This window comes from Gekko japonicus, unplaced genomic scaffold, assembly GCF_001447785.1.
Source record: "Gekko japonicus isolate JY-2015 unplaced genomic scaffold, Gekko_japonicus_V1.1 scaffold3032, whole genome shotgun sequence".
Classification (NCBI taxonomy): domain Eukaryota; kingdom Metazoa; phylum Chordata; class Lepidosauria; order Squamata; family Gekkonidae; genus Gekko; species Gekko japonicus.
Genome location: NW_015176540.1, coordinates 153473 through 173535, shown reverse-complemented (window position 1 = coordinate 173535; position 20063 = coordinate 153473). Strand labels below are relative to the sequence as shown.

The 20063-nt window shown below is 43.7% G+C and overlaps 1 pseudogene; it reads right to left on the bottom strand.

The window, feature by feature from the left end:
• Positions 1-17538: 17538 nt before the first annotated feature.
• LOC107124066 lies at positions 17539-18648 on the bottom strand (annotated as a pseudogene).
• Between the last annotated feature and the right edge of the window lie 1415 nt (positions 18649-20063).

Below are 20063 nucleotides of genomic sequence, written 5' to 3'. Positions count from 1 at the left end.
GCTCAGTCCTGCAGAGCTGCTGGCTCTGAGCGATTTACAGTTACTCAAATACACACGGGACTAACAATGATTCAAAGGGGTAAGGGAGGACAACATATAAATCTTTAAATCACACACGTTCGCAGCTGACGGGGAGTTTGTTCAGCAGTAAGGTCAGACATGTTCCAATGGCATTTTTCCCTCGGCGTGGCTTGATGTCGTCAGCTTTCTCCAGGACTGCTTCAGTTGCTGCGCAGCACTGTCACCACCTGGCCAGACGGCCCATTACAGGCTTTCTTGATGCCGAAGAGTTCTTTCTAGGCTTTTTGATCTCACGCGCTGGACCTTCCGTTTACCAGCTAACACCTCCCCCACCGGGGGGTTTAGTGTGCCCACCCTCTAAGGAGTGGTACCCATTTTATCTACTCGTCGAAGCTTTAGAATTGCTGGGTGGACAGCGAGCTGGGGACAAGGCTGGTAGCTCACACCAGCACGGGGCTAGAACTGACAGTAGTTCTGTTCAACTCAGGTGTTTTAACCAGAGGCTAAATCCCCTGTGCCACCGCTCCCCTGGTCAAAAATGAGATGTCTTCTGCAGAACAGCCAGTTGTCTCTCACCTTAGGTGTCTGAACTCATAACAAACCAGGAGTCCAGAAACACCTTAAAGACTAACAAACCTGTGTCCAGCATAAGCTTCTGTGAGTCAGAGCTGGAATAATTTTTGTTAGTCTTTAAATTGCCGCCTGGCTCCTGTCTCTTTGACAGCGACCTGTCTAGAATACCCATGTGGGTGTGCACCTGAAGCCACATTTCTCCATTCTGCCTGGTGGCTTGTGCACCAAGTGTTTTCATCTTGTCTGTGGGAAATCCCTGTATTATAGGAATTTTGCCTCAATATGGAGGCTTGTCGGGGTTTTAGCCATAATTCTCCAGCATCCCAGCAGTGTTTTTATTGCTCAACATCATGTGAGGATATCAAAGAGGATAACTCCATCCATGACAAAGGTCTTTGCAGCCCAGCGTTCTGTTGGATCTCTGAAGAGAATTCCAGCAGCTTTGTAATTGTCCCAATGCATGTATGTGTTTATTGAGCATCTTATGTCCTTGAATAAAGGGCTTTAAAAAAAAAAAATCCTTTCCTCCTTTTCCCCAAGCCGCCAGGGGTAATTTTAACCAAGACAAGTCCGAGATGAAAGAAATTCCGACTGATGATGCTATGGATGGTGCAGCCAGCTTCTAATTAATCATTGCAACAAAGCTAACTTTCATGCTGCTCAAAGATGACTGATCATAGCGAACACCGCTGATTCAGTAGTGGGTGTCATGACCGAGGCTGGGCAGAATGTACTTCTCCTCAGGAGAAATTGCATCCAGAATAGGGTTGCCAGCCTCCAGGTGGGGGCTGGAGATCTCTCCCCACTAATACAACTGATCTCCAGGCGGCAGACACCGCTTCCCCTGGACAAAATGGCCGCTATGACACAATACCCCACTGATGTCCCTCCCCTCCCCAAACCCTGCCGTCCTCAAGCTCCACTCCCTAAATCTCCAGGCATTCCCCATCCTGGAGCTGGCAACCCTAGACCAGAACTTTGGGATCTGATTGGGTGAAGAATTGTCCCAGGGGCCATTCATCTGTGGCAGCTTTCTGGCCAATTGTGGGTTTCCATGGCACAAACATTACGGAACTCCCTCTCCAGGGATATTCATTTTCTCCCTTCTATCACTGTCTTCCACCTGCCAACGAGGACTTGTTTCATCTGGCACCCCCCCTTAATGATCCCTCCTTCGTGCCTTGCACTTCCATTGTTGCTCTCTGGTATATACATATTTAGCTCTGTTTTAATTGGTTTTATGATGTGTCTAATATGCTTGTATCCTGCCCTTCCCCAACGATCTCAAAGTGGTGCACTTGATTCTCCCTTGTTCGTTTTTGTCTGCACACCAACCCTGCGAGGGGCATCAGGCTGAGCGAAAGAGTGAGGGGCCCAGCATCATCCAGCAAGCGTCATGGCAGAGTACAAGGATTCTGGATGTTCAAAGTGTCTTCCCAGGCATTATTTTGCAGTAAGTGAGCATATGGCACAGTGCAGATCTGGACTTGGATCTCTTGGATCCTAGTCTGACATTAACCACTACACCAGCCTTACTCTCATAATACGAGGGGGGGGATTGTTACCACCACTCCTTGCTTATCAGAGACATTTGGGTGTGTTGGAGAAGGGCTAGTGCGAGGTAGGAATGCCCCCCGTGGGAACTAGGCTTGCACACTTGTAGGGAAGCAATCCTTAGCAAGCCTGCTCAGTAGTAAGTCCTGTGTTATCCAATAGGGCTTAGTCAAAGGTTGCAGGCCCTTGTGCTACTTTGAGGGTGTTAATGCAGAAACAGATTGTCATTTTATACTGGTGTACCAGGACACGGGTGCGCACAGTGCACACTGATGCCATGCTATTATAAATCTAGCACAGATGCGGCTGTGCTGGCAGAGGTGCCATACATGGGAGCGCATTGGTGAAATAGTGGGATTTAATCGGAATGGTGTAGCGATGAGATGGTTGGACTAGGATCTGGTAGACCCAGGTTTGAACCCCCACACTGCTGAAACCCTAAACCCTTTCTGCCCATGTCTCACCTCCTCTGGCAAAAATGCTGTAATAAATATATAAACACTTTTACAGCTTTAAGATTTCCATCCATGCCCTCAATGATCAGGACTGGATGTTTCTTTGGTATCCCTGCCCCCCTTATTGTCTTTGTGACATGGGGGAAGTTGATGATATTGTGCATTATATTCTGAGATGCCCATGGCATGAAGCCCCTAGACTAAAGTACATCCTCCCTATTATTCCACAGCGTAATGGACTCTCCGATCTGGATCTGGTCCAATTTTTACTCTCGGACCTTGACCACTGTGTCTCTAGCAGAATGGTGTTATTTGCCTTAGCAACAAGGAAAATCAGAATGAGTTTAGTATCTAACGCAAAGTAGTATAGGAGTATACTAATATTTTTCTATTGTCTACATTACCATTTTATGACCGGATGTATTATGTTATGGACTATGGCTAAGACAATAAACTTAGACTATAACTATATATATGGAGCTGCGGTGGCTCAAGTGGTTAAGACGCTGAACTGCAGGCTGTGGAAGGTCAGTAGTTCAGTGGTTCAAGACCCGGGTGCCGCAAGACAGGGTGAGCTCCTGTCTCTAGTTCCAGCTCCTGCCAACCTAGCAGTTCGAAAGCAAGAAATTGCAAGTAGATAAATAGGGACCACTTCGGTGGGAAGGTAACAGCGTTCCGTGCACCTTGGTGTTTAGTCATGCCGGCCACATGACCACGGAAACGTCTTCGGACAGCGCTGGCTCTTCGGCTTTGAAACGGAGATGAGCACCGCAACCCTAGAGTCGGATTCGACTGGCTTTCGAGCAAGGGAACCTATACCTTTACCTTTACCTATAACTATATATAAACATTCCTACTGAACTCAATGGATAAGAAAAACAAAGTCTCCCTGTATGCCTCCTGCCATTTCTATTATCTGTCCATTCATCCATCCCGCCCTTCCTCTAAGGGACTCAGGGCAGCAGGCATGGTTCTTCCCTCCTCCATTTTATCCTCACAACAATCTTGCGAAGTGAGTAGGCTGCAGGAGAAATGGCTGCCAGAGTTGCCAGCTCCAGGCTGGGGAATTCCTGGACCTTTGGGAGCGGAGGTCAGGGAGAGTGGGATTTAGAGAGGGGAATGATCTCAGCAGAGTACAATGCCATAGAGTCCACCCTCCAAAGCAGCCATTTTCTCCTGGGGAACTGAGCTCTGTAGTCTGGAGATGAGCTGTAACTTGGGGAGATCTCCAGGCCCCACCTGGAGGCTGGCATCCCTATCCATTGATAAAAAGTTACCAGTTGCCAAGGTCTGCACTGTGGATTAAATCCTATTCAAAGTACAAGGGCGTTTGAAAGATCAAGACTTCTAAAAAGGCACACACCATAAAGTATTTCCTGGCCAGACATAGTGTAGAGTCCAGAATTCACAGGCCAAAGAGTTGGAAGGAACTTTTTGATACAGGACTTCATTCATTTTAAAGTATCTGTTGAGCACTTTTCAATGCCATCCAGATGATTTGAATTACCAACCGTCTTTTAGGTAGGGTAGCCAAGAAAGGGCAGGAGGAAATCTCTCTCTTTTTTCTTTTCATTTACTGAATCTCACGCTGCCTGTTTAACAAATCTCTAGCACGGTGGAATGTGTTGCAGCTGGGCTCTGGCAAAATATTACATGGCAGCGTTATGAAATAATAGCCAACATTCATCCTCGTTCTCAGTAGAATACATTGTTTCAAGCAAGAAGTGCCAAAAGGACAATTTTTTTGTTATCAGTGGGGATTTTTTTTCTGGAGGAACACACTGGAATGGTGTTCCAGAACCTCTTCGACAAAATCCTTTAAAAAATGTTTAGAAGTTCATGAGTTTTCGGTATACAGATTGAAAACTTCATTTCCCTTTTGAGAGTTCTGGCACCTCTTTTTCATTAAAATAAAAAGCCCTGGTTATTTGGCACAAAGTTGCCTAAACGTTGTGCACGAAGTGCATTGAAGCTAAAATGGTTTCATTTCTCCTAACTCCCAGCTAGCCAGTATAAGGGAAGAAGCCATGGCTCGGTGGTAGAGCATCTGCTTGGCATGCAGAAGTTGCCAGGTTCAATCCCCAGCACCTCCAGTTAAAAGGATAAGGTGATGTGAAAGACAGTAGGTGATGTGTAGACAACAAGTAGGTGATGTGACAAGTAGGTGATGTGACAGACAACCCTGGAAAGCCACCCCCAGGTAACAATACTGACCTTTCATGGACCAATCATCAGCTTCAGTATAAGGTAGCTTCACCTCCCTATGTGGGTGTCCACAGGTGCTGACCTTGCTCAAATATGTGTAACAAAGTTCAGAAGTCCTTTTCTTAAGGCAAAACCTGCTGTGGTGACCTCATCAAGGTGTAATGACACAGAGCTTACCATTTTCTCCAGGGGAACTGATCTCTGCCATCTGAAGAGCAATTGTAATTCTGAGTGATTTCCAGCCCTCCCTTGAAGATTGGGTAACAACAATGGAAATACAGTGATTTATAAATTGTAGCCAAAAAAACACCCCAGCTCATAGACTGTTACACTGTATATATATATTTTACTCTGGAGTAAAAATTACTCTCCCAATAAAATAGTTTATACAAGGCTTACAAAAATTACTTTGTTTGTGGACAATGATACATCCATATTAAGGCAACACATTAAAGCAACACATACAGTGCCGCAACAATGGGCCCCAGTTGGTGCTCATTTCCCTCAGCTTCATCAGGTCGCACTCTGTCAGGTGTCCAACTATTTATCCCACTGATTCTGGTATATTCCAACTGGCTTCTAGACAGGTTCCCACTGTTATGGACTGTCTCCTCAGGTACAGGAGTTGCCAATTTATTCTACATGTGAGTACACAAGAATGCTCTATTTATCATTCAAAAAGCAGGAGAAAAAAAGAGTTACTCGCCCCAAAAGCTCAACAGTTTTCAAAGCTGACCATAAGGTCTAAGTCTTAATTAAACTTTTGTATAGGCTTCCTGCATTCAATTATGCTAGGCTGAAATGTCTGCAGCCACGTATAATTCAAAAAGCAGGAGAAAAAAAGAGTTACTCGCCCCAAAAGCTCAACAGTTTTCAAAGCTGACCATAAGGTCTAAGTCTTAATTAAACTTTTGTATAGGCTTCCTGCATTTAATTGTGCTTTTTTGAATTATAAATGGAGTATTCTTATGTACTCACACTAAATGGAGCATTCTCCACTGGACTCACCAACTCCACTGGACGGGAGGAGGTGAGCCTGCCTGAGTTTAAACAGAGAGAAGAAACCGTTTTTTTACTGTTGGAGAGGGATTTCATGGCTCTGGAAAGGAGTGCCAGTTTAGCCAGGCTTTTATTTGGCTGGTGTTTGGGGGTCATTTTAGGGAAGAAAGCTTTTGTGTGTGCATCCTGTTAAGGGCCCATCATCCCTACCTGGTGTGTGTAGGTTTGGTGCTAAGTTCGGTGCTAAGGTGCTCCGTGAGAGAAAAGAACAGCCTTGAACCTGCTGAGGTACCCTGCCCAGAGAAAGAGGAATCAAATCTCCCCTCAGGGACTTTAGTTGAAAGCCAGATTTACTTTATATAATCTAAGTTATCCACACATCATATTAAGCTTATTAAATACTTTACTTTCTGTCAATAGCGTACCGGATCCGTGTCAAAGTGCTGGTTCTTACCTATATGGCCAAGGTCCGACCTACCTGAGGGACCGCCTTTCCCCACATATACCCCCAAGAGCACTTCGGTCAGGGTGAGCCGGAGGCTCAAAAACCGTGAGCTAGCTCACATTAACTCAGCTTAGAGGGAACATTGCTCACAGGGTGCCTGTTGTGGGGAAAGGAAGGTGATTGTAAGCCACGTCGAGACTCCTTAGGGGAGAGGAAAGCGGGGTATAAAAACCAGCTCTTCTTCTCTACCAACAACCACGGTCCTTCTCCCCCCGTTGTATTTATTGGAAACATATTGCCTCTTCCCTCATAACACCAAGTGAACCTTCAGGAACGGGGGGAGTAGCATCGTTCCCCCATCCGTTCCCTTCGATGAGGGGATCTGACTGTGGGCTGGGGGCAGTGTTCCCCTGGAAACACTATCCCCCATTGCAAAAAGTCCCCGAAAGGACAGGAGATATTTGCTGGTACAGGAAAATATCCCCCTCTTCCCATCGCTGCCACAGCTTGTACCTGGTAAACTATTGGGGAAATGACAGGGACGCCTTCTGTAAACGTACTGTCGTGTGTCCTCTTATTGCTGTCCAAGTGTATGTGTTGGGAAAAGGTTGTTGCATTATTCATGCCCTGAGACCAGATCTCTTGCCTGCAAAGACCATGGGCTTCCTGTGTGGGTTTCCCCTGCCAAGTAAGCCATGGAAGTGTTTGTGTAATATAATTGGACTGGCCATGCTTCCTTCCCGCTGCATCTGCAGATCAAAAAGGAGGGTGTTTGTACTGGGTATATGTAATTAGTTAATATAGCAAAGTTGCACAGTCAGGAAAGCATCGAACTGTCTTCAAGTTAGTACATTGCAACTGGAAAAAAACTTATGGATGCTTATCCACATGGATTTTGTAGCAGCAGAAGAAACAGAAGCCTGATCTAAAGAATACTATTCCCTGTTCTGGCTGCACATGTGTGGAAGAATGAGATCATGGGTGTGATGTGATCCTGGCTTCTGTGCAAAGGATAGATCTACGTGTGGAAGAATGAGATCATGGGTGTGATCCTGGCTTCTGTGCAAAGGAGAGATCTGCAGAAGTGAGGAGAGAAAACAAAGGCACAGAAAGAGGAGGAGGAGAAGTCCAAGCGCAGCTTCCAGCATAGACAAAGAGAGACATCACATATATACACAGTCTGGTTCTAGAGAAAAAGAAAATGTAGCGCCCTCCAGTGTACAGGCATGCTGAGTCACCTTTACGCCAACAATTTGCAGGATGGCATTAGAAGGGGGCGGCAAAGGATGAGATGGTTAGACGGTGTTACCGATGCAACGAACATGAAATTGAGCAAACTCCGGAGGCCACCGGAGACCAGGAGGACCTTGCATGATGTGGTCCATGGGGTCGCGAAGAGTCGGACTCGACTGTGTGACTGAACAGCAACAACAACTATGGATATCATAGGACTGGGGCAAATGTAGAGCTCCTAAGCTTCTGTCCAGTAGAGGGAGCTGTGTTGCCTTTGTTCCTTCCCTTGTTTTGTGCTGTGGTGGGTGGGGACAGAGGGATGTCAAGAGGTGGGCCAGCTCGGCAGTTTGTTGGTTGGCTGCTTCCCAGTATGGTTGACGCAGGGTCATGTCAACATGCAGAACTATGATTGGTGGGTGTCAGCGGCTATGCACAGTGCAGCTGCCATGTTTTCAGTTTATTGGGATTAGGACTTCGGGGTATTCCTTTTGTGTCCTGAGAGAATATAGGGAGGAGTGGCTATGTTGACAATGGCTATGTCACTATTAGGAGGCTTAAGATTGGTCTGCAAAAATTCCTAAAAGTGGGAGAAAAAGAAATTGGGTCAAGAAAGTCAGAGAAAGAAACGAAATGGTGATAAGAAAGGGGACTGAGAGCCTTGGAAAGACCAAAAAGAGAGCACCAGGAAGTAGTAATTAAGTCAAGGGTAAAACTGGCTGAATGAGTAGAAGTTAAAAGAGGGGGTGGAGAGAACCAAGGAATCAAGAAACTGTAAACCAGAGGACCGGGCCATTTAGAAAGTACAATCCAGGAAAACAGGAGAAGGAAAAGCCAAAAAAGATGAGAACTAGACTTCAGAATCAAACAGAAAAGTAAACACAGAGCCAAGGGAGAATAAATAACATCCAGAGAAAATATTTGCTGTGGGAGAAAAAGTAATCCTACAGCATGAAATCCAAAAGTACAGAAAACACACGGAGGAGGAATTATGCAACCGGCATACAACAGGATTGTCATTTAGATGAGGTGAGTGTGAGAAAAAAGAAGGAACCCAAAGATAACACGACAGATGTAACTGTGCCAGTGGCAGTAATCCAGATCTATGTCAATGCTGAACAAGTTTTTAAAAGGGAGAAATGAATAAATCATGAATGACAAACCCTTTATTCACGCAAACAACTATTCAATAAAGAACATGAAAGCATACAGACAGGCCAGGAATAGAAATCTAATTGGATAGACAAGGAAAACTGGAGAAAATAAGTGAAGAGCTGCAAGCTATATAACCCACTGGAGATGAAAGATAAGGTGAATCTACAGTGTGAAACAAATGGTGAACAACTGAATGATGGACATGAGAGGGGCGAAAGGCAGACAACAAACTAGCAAGACAACCAGGTGGGCAACATGTCAAAGTGGTGTGCCAATTGACTCGCAGCCCTTTGGGTCCTGCCCTTCAGCAACAGTTACCAGCATGGCAGTCCATAGCCATAAAGATGGACCCTCTCTCTTGATATGAACCTATGTGGCGACTGCATTCTGCAAACCAGTGTTTATTGGTTGCTTCACCCCCTTGTGCAGGTTTGTTTCTCTTCTGCCTGCTGGGGATGCCAGCCTCCCAGGTGGGATCTGGAGATCCCCTGGAATTGCGTCTCATTTCCAGACTACAGGGATCCATTCCCCTGGAGAAAATGGATACTTTGGAGGGTGAACTCTATGATATCGTACCCCACTGAGGTCCCTGACTTCTCTAGGCTCGATTGCCAAATCTCTAGGAGTTTCCCAACCTGGATTTGGCAACCCTACCTGCCCATCCCCCTCTGTTGGCCAGGGGGAACCTGGGAACCCTAGATGATAGCAGGTTTTTCCAGTGGCCACTTTGACTATTCCAACTCCATGGTTTGCCTCCCTGTTGCATTACGGCAGACTTCATCTTTGTTACACTTTATACACTCTAAGAGTTATATTCCCCATCTTGGGTCCCATATAGTTTGGAAGAAAGGCAGGCTTATAAAAAAAATTAAAAATAAATTGAATAAGGGTTGCCTCTGGAAACAAATGTGGCACCGACAGCAAACAGAATGGGTCATAACATGAATACTGTTTTTTTGTTCAGCCTGAGTAAATGTTCTCAAGGTTTTTAATGTTCTGGTCTGTTTTTAAGGTTTTAATATGTGGTTTTCAGTGTAGTCCTGAGCAAAGCCATTAGACTAAGGAGGCTGTAACACTGTTAATGATTGTACTGTTTATTATTCCCCATCTTGGGTCCCATATAGTTTGGGAGAAAGGCAGGCTTATAAAAAAATTTAAAAATAAATTGAATAAGGGTTGCCTTTGGAAACAAATGTGGCACCAACAGCAAACAGAATGGGTCATAAAGTCATTGGATGAGAGAAAAAGTCCTATGGAGGGAAAGAAATGGTGGACAGATTTCCACCCCACCCCCACACTTTCTCGCAGACAAAAAAATTCCCCTCCCGTGGGCTGCCTCAACAAACAGAAACAATGGCTGGCAAAGACAGCATGAGACTTTCTCTGCTGAGGTAGGGAATCCAATAAGTGTATCCTCCTTATTGTAAAAATAGGGTATACTAAATAGCTGTCAATTATCTGGATTTTTTTATGGTTCCTCAAAATCTGATGTCTCAAGCAGGTGACCGGTGAATCCTGCCCATTAACAGGAGTGACCTTCTCCTCAATGCTGTCTGTTACCAAGATGTGAGATGGTGTTTGAAGGGATGTTAGGTGGAGGAGGAGGAGATTGGATTTATACCCCGCCCTTCACTACCCAAGGGAGTCTCAGAGCGGCTTACAAACTCCTTTCCCTTCCCCTCCCCACAACAGACACCCTGTGAGGTAGGTGGGGCTGAGAGAACTCTTGACAGAAACTGCTCTTTTTCAAGAACAGCTGTGCCAGAACTGTGGCTTTCCCAAGGTCATCCAGCAGGTGCAAGTGGAGGAGTGGGGAATCAAACCCGGTTCTCCCAGATTAGAGTCCGCGCACTTAACCACCACACCAAACTGGCTCTAAAAGCTCCATGTTGTTTGATCTGTGATGGCTCATTCACATCTGCAAGTCATCACTTCATATTTCAGTTTCCCCACTCTAAAGCCAGATTCATATATGCCGTCTGTAGCTGCTATAGCTGTGATCAGTAACATGGAAATCATGGCACCCAGTAAAGTGCTTCTTGGCACTGTCTTGCTTCTTCCTCAAAGCATCTCTTCCACAAAGGAAAGAGCCAAGTTTGGCTTTGCTTCGTTTCACTGGAACTTCACTGGAGCTTCCAAAGGGTCCGGCAGGCATCCTCTTTTTCTCTGAGGGGGGTGCGTATTTGGGGACAGACACTTCCTTCCTGGAACCTGCCGCCATTTTGGGCTTGGACCCAGCTCCCATGGCATCCACTTTGTTCTGACACCTGGTACCTGTTCTCAAAAATTTGGAAAGTCCCCACAGGTTCAAAAGGATTGGGGGGCCCCACTATAACACAACATCTGCTTGAACATGAAATCGTATCTGAGGTAGGATTGCCAACTCTGAGCTGGGAAATTCCTGGATATTTGGGGACGGTGCCTGTGGAGGTGTGAGTCTGGGGATAGATTTCACCTCAAATCTATGCTGTACCATAGAGTTTGCCCTCTGAAGTTGCCTTTTTCTCCAGTGGAACTGATCTCCGTAATCTGGAGAGCAGTTATAATTCCAAGAGAACTCCTGGCCACACTTGGAGGTTGCTAACCATAATCAAAGGTGCGTTAACTCGGCAAGCAGCAACAAACCGCAATCTGTGTAATACTTTTTATTAGGACCAGCTACAATGACACAACACTATGTGCAAGCTTTCGAGTTCTCCAGAACTCTTCCTTGCACTGCTGAATGTAACAAAATAAAAGGAAGGGATCCCCCCAATTGTAAACACACACCATTTGCAAGCACAAATATGCAAAAAAGAAGAGGTGCAATAGCCATGGTCAATATTTCCCGACTTCATAAGCAGCCACTTCAGGAAAACACCTTGCCACATGGAGCTACCTCCATTCAGTTGAGAACTTTGCAAAACTGAAATTTCCCTCTGTGAATGTTCTTATTTATTTACACTATTTATAGTCCTCCTTTCTCAGAGGGACTCGAGGGGGGTTACACATAATGAGTCAGTATAATCAATAAAATGGGATGCTCAAAAACCTGTGCCTTAGAATTCTAGAAGTCTGGAACCAACTAGAAAGAACTGAAGCCTAGCAGAAGTATCCACATGACAGATTAAGCAGTACAGAAATTATATTAGGGTCCCACTTACAATAAGCTACACCCCGCAGTATAGACCACAAGTCCCAATCATTTATCCATGTGAGTTGACCATTTTGTATGGCGCAACCATATTACCTGTGCGGAAACACCCTCTATAGTTCCGTTTTGCATAGTTTGCAGAAGGCCAGGAGAGTTGGGAGCTTTGCTGACCTCCTTGGAGAGGCCATTCCACAAGGGGGGTGACCACAGATGTGACACAGGCACCTACCCTTCCGACTTCGAGAAAATAGTTTGGTTTGACTCTTCAGCTGTTTTACTAAAAAATAAGAAAACAAGATTCATTTGAAGTCTGAGCATCTGACTCCTTTCACTTGCTGAGTTCATGAGTGCCAAGGAAAACAAGAGGATTGCCAGAGTATAAAGCCTTGGAGGGAGTCCCTGAAACAGAGGGGCCCCTACATAGACAGGAGGGCTGGCAAGTGTGGGTTGCTAATCCTGAGAAATAAAGCCCTTTGTTTACCTACAGAACAGGGAGAGGAGAAGTCAACAAAAGCCAGAACTTCTCCCACAGTGAGATTTCATTTCAATGGTGTTTTAAGCTTTAAGTAAATCATTGTGTTTGCCTTTCTTAAGAGGCAGCAAAGTGTCATATAAAAAGGGGGCTGGTTCAGGATATCAAGATCTTAGGCTAGAGGGAGCCCTTAAAAGTACACAAGCAACCCGGGTGTGTTGTAATCCCAGCTTCACAATTTGCTTAAAACACATACTTGTGTATGACGTCCTCTGGATCCTATGAAAGTATAACAGTGACTATTTAAGTGTTGGGAGTGTATGGGAGGAGGGATGGCTTGAGTGACAGAGGGTGTGAGCCAATGACCCTGAGGGATGAATGGTGTTTTGCATACAGGGTATGATTGGTTGAGAGTTGGACGAGGTAAGCTGTTCCTTTCCACTTGTCTGATCCCTAGTCTATCCAAGTTCCCAGGTACATCTGAAAAATTCTATACATATCTCCTCCTTGCAGACAACTCCAATAAGACCTCCTCTAATCATGACGCCTTTTCTTAATTTTCTAGAAAACCCCCATCATTATGTTGGGCAAGTTGGAAAAGGAATGAAGCTGCCTTATACCGAATCAGACTACTGGACTATGGAGATCAGTGTTGCCTAATTGATCTTCAGGGTTTCAGTTTGAGGTCTTTCTCATCACCAACTACCTGATCTTTTTAAACTGTCAATTCCGGGGACTGAATCTGGGACCTTCTGCATGACAAGCAGGTGCTCTACCACTCTACGACTGTGACCACTATATGTGTGTGTGTATGTTTATAGCATCCTCAAAATCTGTCCAAAAGATTAAAAAATAGATTGATTTAGCTGGGACAGGTACCAGAAAATATGTACTGACCTGGGAACAAAGATTAAGGCATGGACTGGCATGAAACCTGGGATGTGAAAGAAGCCCTTTGGAGCTAGACACCAGCAGATTTGATCAAAAGGGGTGGGGTCTGCCATGTTGTGAGTGTAATTGCACAAGTGTTTACATCACTCAGAATCGGTTCTGACAATCACAAAGTGCAAAAACCCCAACAACATACCTTTCTCTGCACATTAGTCATAAAGTCCTTGTGCAATTGTAGAGGACTCTGGAGCACATTTGAGGGTACACTCGAAGGCTTAATAAGATGCCATGTTGATCTGTTGGACACTGCCACCTCATGCACCCAGACAGTGTGCCTTAGAACAAGAGTGAGTTGATTTCAGTCTGAGATGGTGTCTCTCCGCTAAGAATTTCCATGGTGCACTGATGTATTCTAAATTAAAGAATAAAACAAGAGTGCATACTCCAAATTTCTTAATGGTTAAGGCATAATTAACCTACATCATGTGTTCATGGGTAAGTATCCTTGCTGAAGAAGTACCTTGCAGGTACACCTACCGCAGCATCCTTTGCAAAAATCCCAACAAATAACAAGTGCTTCAGTTCATCTGGATAGCCTGAGCTAGTCCTATCTCATCAGATCTAAGAAGCTAAGGAGGGTCAGCCCTGCTTACTACTTGGATGGGAGACCACCCAGGAAGTAGAGGGTTGTTATGCAAAGGTGAAGGTTTCCCTCGCTCGAAAGCCAGTCGAGTCCGACTCTAGGGATGCAGTGCTCATCTCTGTTTCCAAGCTGAAGAGCCAGCGCTGTCCAAAGACTTCTCCGTGGTCATGTGGCCAACATGACTAAACACCGAGGTGCACGGAATGCCTTTACCTTCCCAACAAAGTGGTACCTATTTATCTACTTGCAATTTCTTGCTTTCAAACTACTAGGTTGGCAGGAGCTGGGGCCGGAAACGGGAGCTCACTCTGTCACGCAGCACTAGGGTCAACCCCTGAGCCACCATGGCCCCATGATGCAGAGTTAGGCAATGCATGGCCCCATGATGCAGAGTTAGGCAATGGCACACCACCTCTGTCTCTTGCCGTCAAAACCCTACAGGGTCACCCTAAACGGGTTGAAACTTGACAGCACTTTCCACCACAAAAATCAGCCAGTGGTTCACCAGTGGACTGCCCTCCAGGTTTACCCCCCAAAGATTCTAATACAGCTCCACATTGCAAGAAAAAGCTTGTCGGAGAGGATAAGCTGTCTTTTCGTGGAAGTTTCGCTACCGTACGTGATCTTCCAAGAAATCTCAGAGTTTCTAGGAAGTTCATGCAGTTTGAAAATCACTGGGATTGAACTTACTTTCAGCTGTATGGCCACTGCTGTCTATGCTAATTAATGATCTGGTAACAAATAATCTTACCTAGCAATGGTAAGCATAGGACAGCTGTTCATATAGCAATCACACTCCCTTTTTTTTTTGCCATCAAGTTACAATCCCATAAGGTTTCCAAGGCAAGAGACATTCAGAGGTGGTTTTCAATTGCCGACCTCTGCGTAGCAACCCTGGACTTCTTTGGTGTCTCCCATCCAAATACTGACCAGGACTGACCCTGCTTAGCTTCCGAGATCTGACGAGATCGGGCTAGCCTGGGCTATCCAGGTCAGGGCATTATGACATTATTTCATCACAGGGTTATATTTGCAGTGCTGACGGGTGACCCAGGTCAGCCTGTATGTCACACTCTGCAGCTGTACAAAACTACCTTGGGGTGACTTTCAAGTGCAGACGTGCCAGTTAAATAGTCTGCAGATTGCAGGCTTAGCTGTTGTCTACCAGTGCATCTAATCCATCTTGTTTACATCCCTGTCAATGCCTCTGTGCCCGGAAAATTCCATGCAATCCATGAAACTTTCTTTTTTCCTCTATGATGAAGGACTTTCTCATCAGGAAGTCGGTATTTGCTGATGGCTCCTGGGAGACTGTGCTCTGGAAAAAAATGGCTCATCCCTTGGCAAATCGAATGAAAAGTAATTGAAATAAGATGTCTGGGTTATCTATTGCTTGGGATCCCCTGTTAGGGACTCATGCAATATTGTTGACTACACGTTTCTTTTATGATGACAATTTATGTATGGTGAACGGTTTGATGCAAAAAAAAATGGAACACTGCAATATATGTTAGACTATACAATGTTCTGTTATGTTCAGGAAAATTGCAAGAATCCCAGTGAGCAAGGGAATGGTATGATTATGTCCATTAAGGTTGAGGTGGATAACAACAGATGATTTAGACAACATTCAAAAATAGTTTTTTACATGCTAGTTATAGTAAGTGTCTTTTTTTCCACATAAATCCTGGTCTACAATAAAAGGTCTGCATTTAATACAACTGCACTTGGAAGTCTCTGCTTACGATTTAAGAATCGTGGCCATCTGTCAAACAGATTGAAATAAAGGCTGCTGCTTTTTGGTATTAAATGATGGCAGAAATACTGGACTTCTGAGATTAAAGTCTTATAGATAATACAATAAGCCATGTGTTGTATTTGTTACTGCAGGTTTTCTACTGTGAAATAGTCTAGCAATTTAGTGTGTTTAAGATGACCCTGAATGTAAGATGATTCCCTCCCCTAAAAAAATGATATACATAAAAATTATAATTGTAAGTGAATTTAAGATGAGCCCTTCTTTTTTTGATGGCATACCTGATGGCATACTGACATACACAATAGCATGGTCTGGATTTTTGCAGGTGTGAACATCCAAGACATTGTGCATATAACCCACAACCCACAGAGCCCAAAGCTCATTTTAATAACCTCTCATTTTACCGCTCATTTTAATAACCTCTGTTTGGATTCAGTTATAAAATTATGAATACTTATGCCTCTGCTGGCCAGACAGCATGGATATTTATTTTGCATCTGATCAAGAAACACTGTTTTACCCAGTAACTACCAGTTCTTGTTTATGGAGCAAGGACTTTGGGAATCCCCCTTGACAATGTTGAGAATGGCTGCTTCCCTAAAGGTTGCATGGATGGGTTAGAGCAGTGTTCCTCAAACTTTTTCCGACCGTGGCCCCCTTCCGACCTTGTTTCCTTCCTGTGGCCCCCCTGTCTTACCGCTATACAGGTAGCTATTTTATATGCCAATAAAGGTGTTATACTTGAAGGCAGCTATTTCAATGTTTTGTTTGTAAGGAACAAATAAGCATAAACAGCCACTCAAAATGCACACATGCAGTTCTTACTGGGAAACTGACATTTACAAATTTACCCAAAAATACCCCACAAAAAAGGAATACAACACGGCTAATAAACAACAATGTTCACACACAAGGGAGAACAAAGCCTCTACCACCGTTGCACAAGATTACAGCGATGCAAAAATCCACAGTTGCAAAAGATGCATAGAAGTGCAATGAGGAAAGTCATGTGTTAGGTTTTCAGTCCTCTGAAGGTACAAATTGCAGGGCTATTTTTGGGCAGGAACGCACAGGAACGGAGTTCCGGCTGGCTCCCAAGTTGGCCACACCTAGCAGGAGCTCATTAGCATAATAGGCCACACTCAACAGCAGAAACTCATTAGGATTGGCTACATTAGGGGTGTGTGGCCTAACATGCAAAGGAGTTCCTGCTACAAAAAAGCCCTGGGTTTTGACAACAAACAAGGTAAACAGAAGCAAAAGGTGGGTGTGGCTGGATGACCACACTTCTGGTAACATGGGGGTGTGGCCTAATATGCCAATGAGTTGTGCTGTCAGGGGTGTGGCCTGATATGCTAATGAGTTTCTGCTGTTGGGTGTGGCCTATTATGCTAATGAGTTCCTGCTGTGCTTTTTCTACAAAAAAAGCCCTGACAAATTGTATTCCAAAACGAAACCTGTGTTTACATGCAGAGTCAGCACACGGTCACAGCTTCAATAAAACTTTTGCTTGTCACTCCTTTCCAAGGTATCAGCCCAAGACCCATGTTATCCCATCACGGGGCAATAAACCAGACCACGAGAAAACTGCAGCACTACAAGGAGTTTAGGGCTCTCAGTCATAATCTGCCATTTCAAAAAATCTTTGTCAAAACTCCAGTATTACATTCAAGAAAAAAGTTTACATGTAAAGCAGTACCGATCTTTGTTCTGGTCTCTTGCTCGCAGTCTAACATTTGTTTGTAAATAGAACATGTTTTATTTATAATTTTTATAATTTTACAAAATACAATTACATATTTCTCGATCAATGTGACCCTTGTGCTTGATGAGCAGAAGCAAGCTTTTTTATATTCGGTTCTATTGCTGTGAGGGATAACCAAAGATCACCTCTGTCCATTATGTTAAGGCGATTCCGCGCTAGGCTGAGTAAATAATTCACGCGACTGAAACCTGATTCTACCAAGTACGATGTTGGAAATGCCGTGAAAAACAATTTTGCTTTATCCCAAAGCTGTGGAAACTTTTAAGATATTGTACTCTTTATCCAAAAATTGTTTGTTTTTCTTGAAAGTTAATTTGGCTGCCATGTCACTCTGTAGTTCTATGAGCGCTTCTTGCAAAGAAACATCAATGTCAGCAACATTCACTGCAAATTGATCAACTACCCAGGCCGGAATATCCATGTCCAGAGGATTACGGAAACCAACTTCCATATCATTATAAAGACGCTTCAAATGATTTACATACACAATTATTTCATAATTTTTCAATTCATCACTAACTGCTGCCAAAAAGGAAAACTGTGCAAATTCTTGACGTCCAACATTGGTGACATACAGCTTGAGTTTTCCGAGAAACCCTGTAACAATCTCCTTGCTTGAAAAAAGGTCACAATTTCTGCCCTGTAGTTGTTTGTTTAACAAATTGAGCTTTTCGAAGACATTACTCAGGTAAAATATATTACGTTTAGCAGAGGTCATCATTTCTTCCATTTGCTAGCCTCTGAAAAATGTCACAACTGAGTCCCACAAAGCAACAAAACGACAAAGGCAGTTACCTTTGGACAGCCAACGGACTTCTGTATGCAATAATAAGTGTGTGAAGTCTTCGTTATTGTCCCCCCAAAGCTGTCGAAACAAGCAGTCTTGAAGTGCATTTGATTTAATGTAATTTACTGCTTTTATTACAATCTGTAGAGACTTATGCAAGCATCCTGCTAGTCTTTTTGAAACCAAGTGTTGTTGGTGAACAACACAGTGAATACAGAGTACTTCTGGCACAACACCTTTCAAATATGCATTAAATCCTCTGTATCTACCTGTCATAGAAGCAGCACCATCGGTAGCACAGGCCAGAATGCTCTCGAGAGGGATATCTTTCTCATTGAAGTACCTTTTGACTTCTTCAAAAATTGTTTCACCTTTGGTATCCGTTTAAAGTTTTCAAGCAAATAGCATTTCTTCTTTCAATTTGTCGTCATGCAAATATCTAACATAAACCATCAGTATTGCTGTGTGATCTGGTAAACATGATTAATCAATTTTCAAAGCAAACTTCTGAACTTTTAACTGCAGAACTAGTTGGTTTTCAACATCTTCTGCCATTTCATTAAATCATTTGAAGCGTCTTTATAATGATATGGAAGTTGGTTTCCGTAATCCTCTGGACATGGATATTCCGGCCTGGGTAGTTGATCAATTTGCAGTGAATGTTGCTGACGTTGATGTTTCTTTGCAAGAAGCGCTCATAGAACTACAGAGTGACATGGCAGCCAAATTAACTTTCAAGAAAAACAACCCTTTGTCTTTTAAAACCAATTTCTGAGCAAACATTTTCTTCAATGTAGGTCTAGTTTCAAATTTATCTCGCAACACTTGAAAATATTCCAGTGGTTTATCCTTCTTTATGAGATGTTTGCAGAGGCTTCTGCAACTTACATGGATGCATACTCTCATTGGAAAGTGCAGTCATACTGTAAGAGCTTACTGCGTTATAAAAGAACTTCCAGAGACTTTGACAAACTTTTGATAAAAGTAAACAATTCTCAAACATGGCGCCGCTGATGGTGAAGGACTCTAGAGATAAACAAGTGAAAGCAAAGCTTCTTCCCGGAAGTTCCAGACCTGCGAGTTCTACTCCTAGACAGGACTCAATAGCAGAACTTCAAAGGCTCTTGTTGGAAGCACTTCACTGCTGCTGGAGAAAGTCACGGCAATTGACAACAAGCTGGATACACAACAAGTGCAAATGTCTGCAAACACGCAGAAAATTGAAAAAAAGGAGCAGGAGGTTAAAGTGATTGATACAAACTCAAAGAAGATGGACACAAAACTGCAGGCACTGGAAAAAAAGTGTCAAATTGAAGAGTCTCGAGTATTACAGCTTCAAATGGAAAGAGCAAGCTATGTCTTGAGACTTCAAGGTATCCAGGAAGAGAAAGGAGAGAATCTGAGACAGATTGTCGGCAACGCTCTTGCGCCCATGGCAGAGATGACATCGGATCAACTTCAAAGTGAAATAGATACGGTCAACAGATCGTATTCAGAATTTATTAGAAAGAATAATCTGCCAGGGGAAGTTGCAATAAGATTATCTCAAAGAAAAGTGAGATACCAACTACTGAAAGCATCTAATGGAGCTACCGTGAAGATAAAAGACAAAGATATAAGAATACTGAAAGCTGTTCCATTTGAGATAAGAAGGAAAAGAAGGAAATATAGAGACTTGACTCTATTTCTACAAAAGCATGATGTTGCCTACAGATGGTTAACACCCGAGGGACTAATCTTTAGATATGCAAATGGTAAAGAAAGGATTGACTTATACTGAAAGATGTTCCATTTGAGATAAGAAGGAAAAGAAGGAAATATAGAGACTTGACTCTATTTCTACAAAAGCATGATGTTGCCTACAGATGGTTAACACCCGAGGGACTAATCTTTAGATATGCAAATGGTAAAGAAAGGATTGACTCTGTTGAAAAGGCTTGTGAATTTTTGTGTCAACATAGCAGTCAACAGGAGAA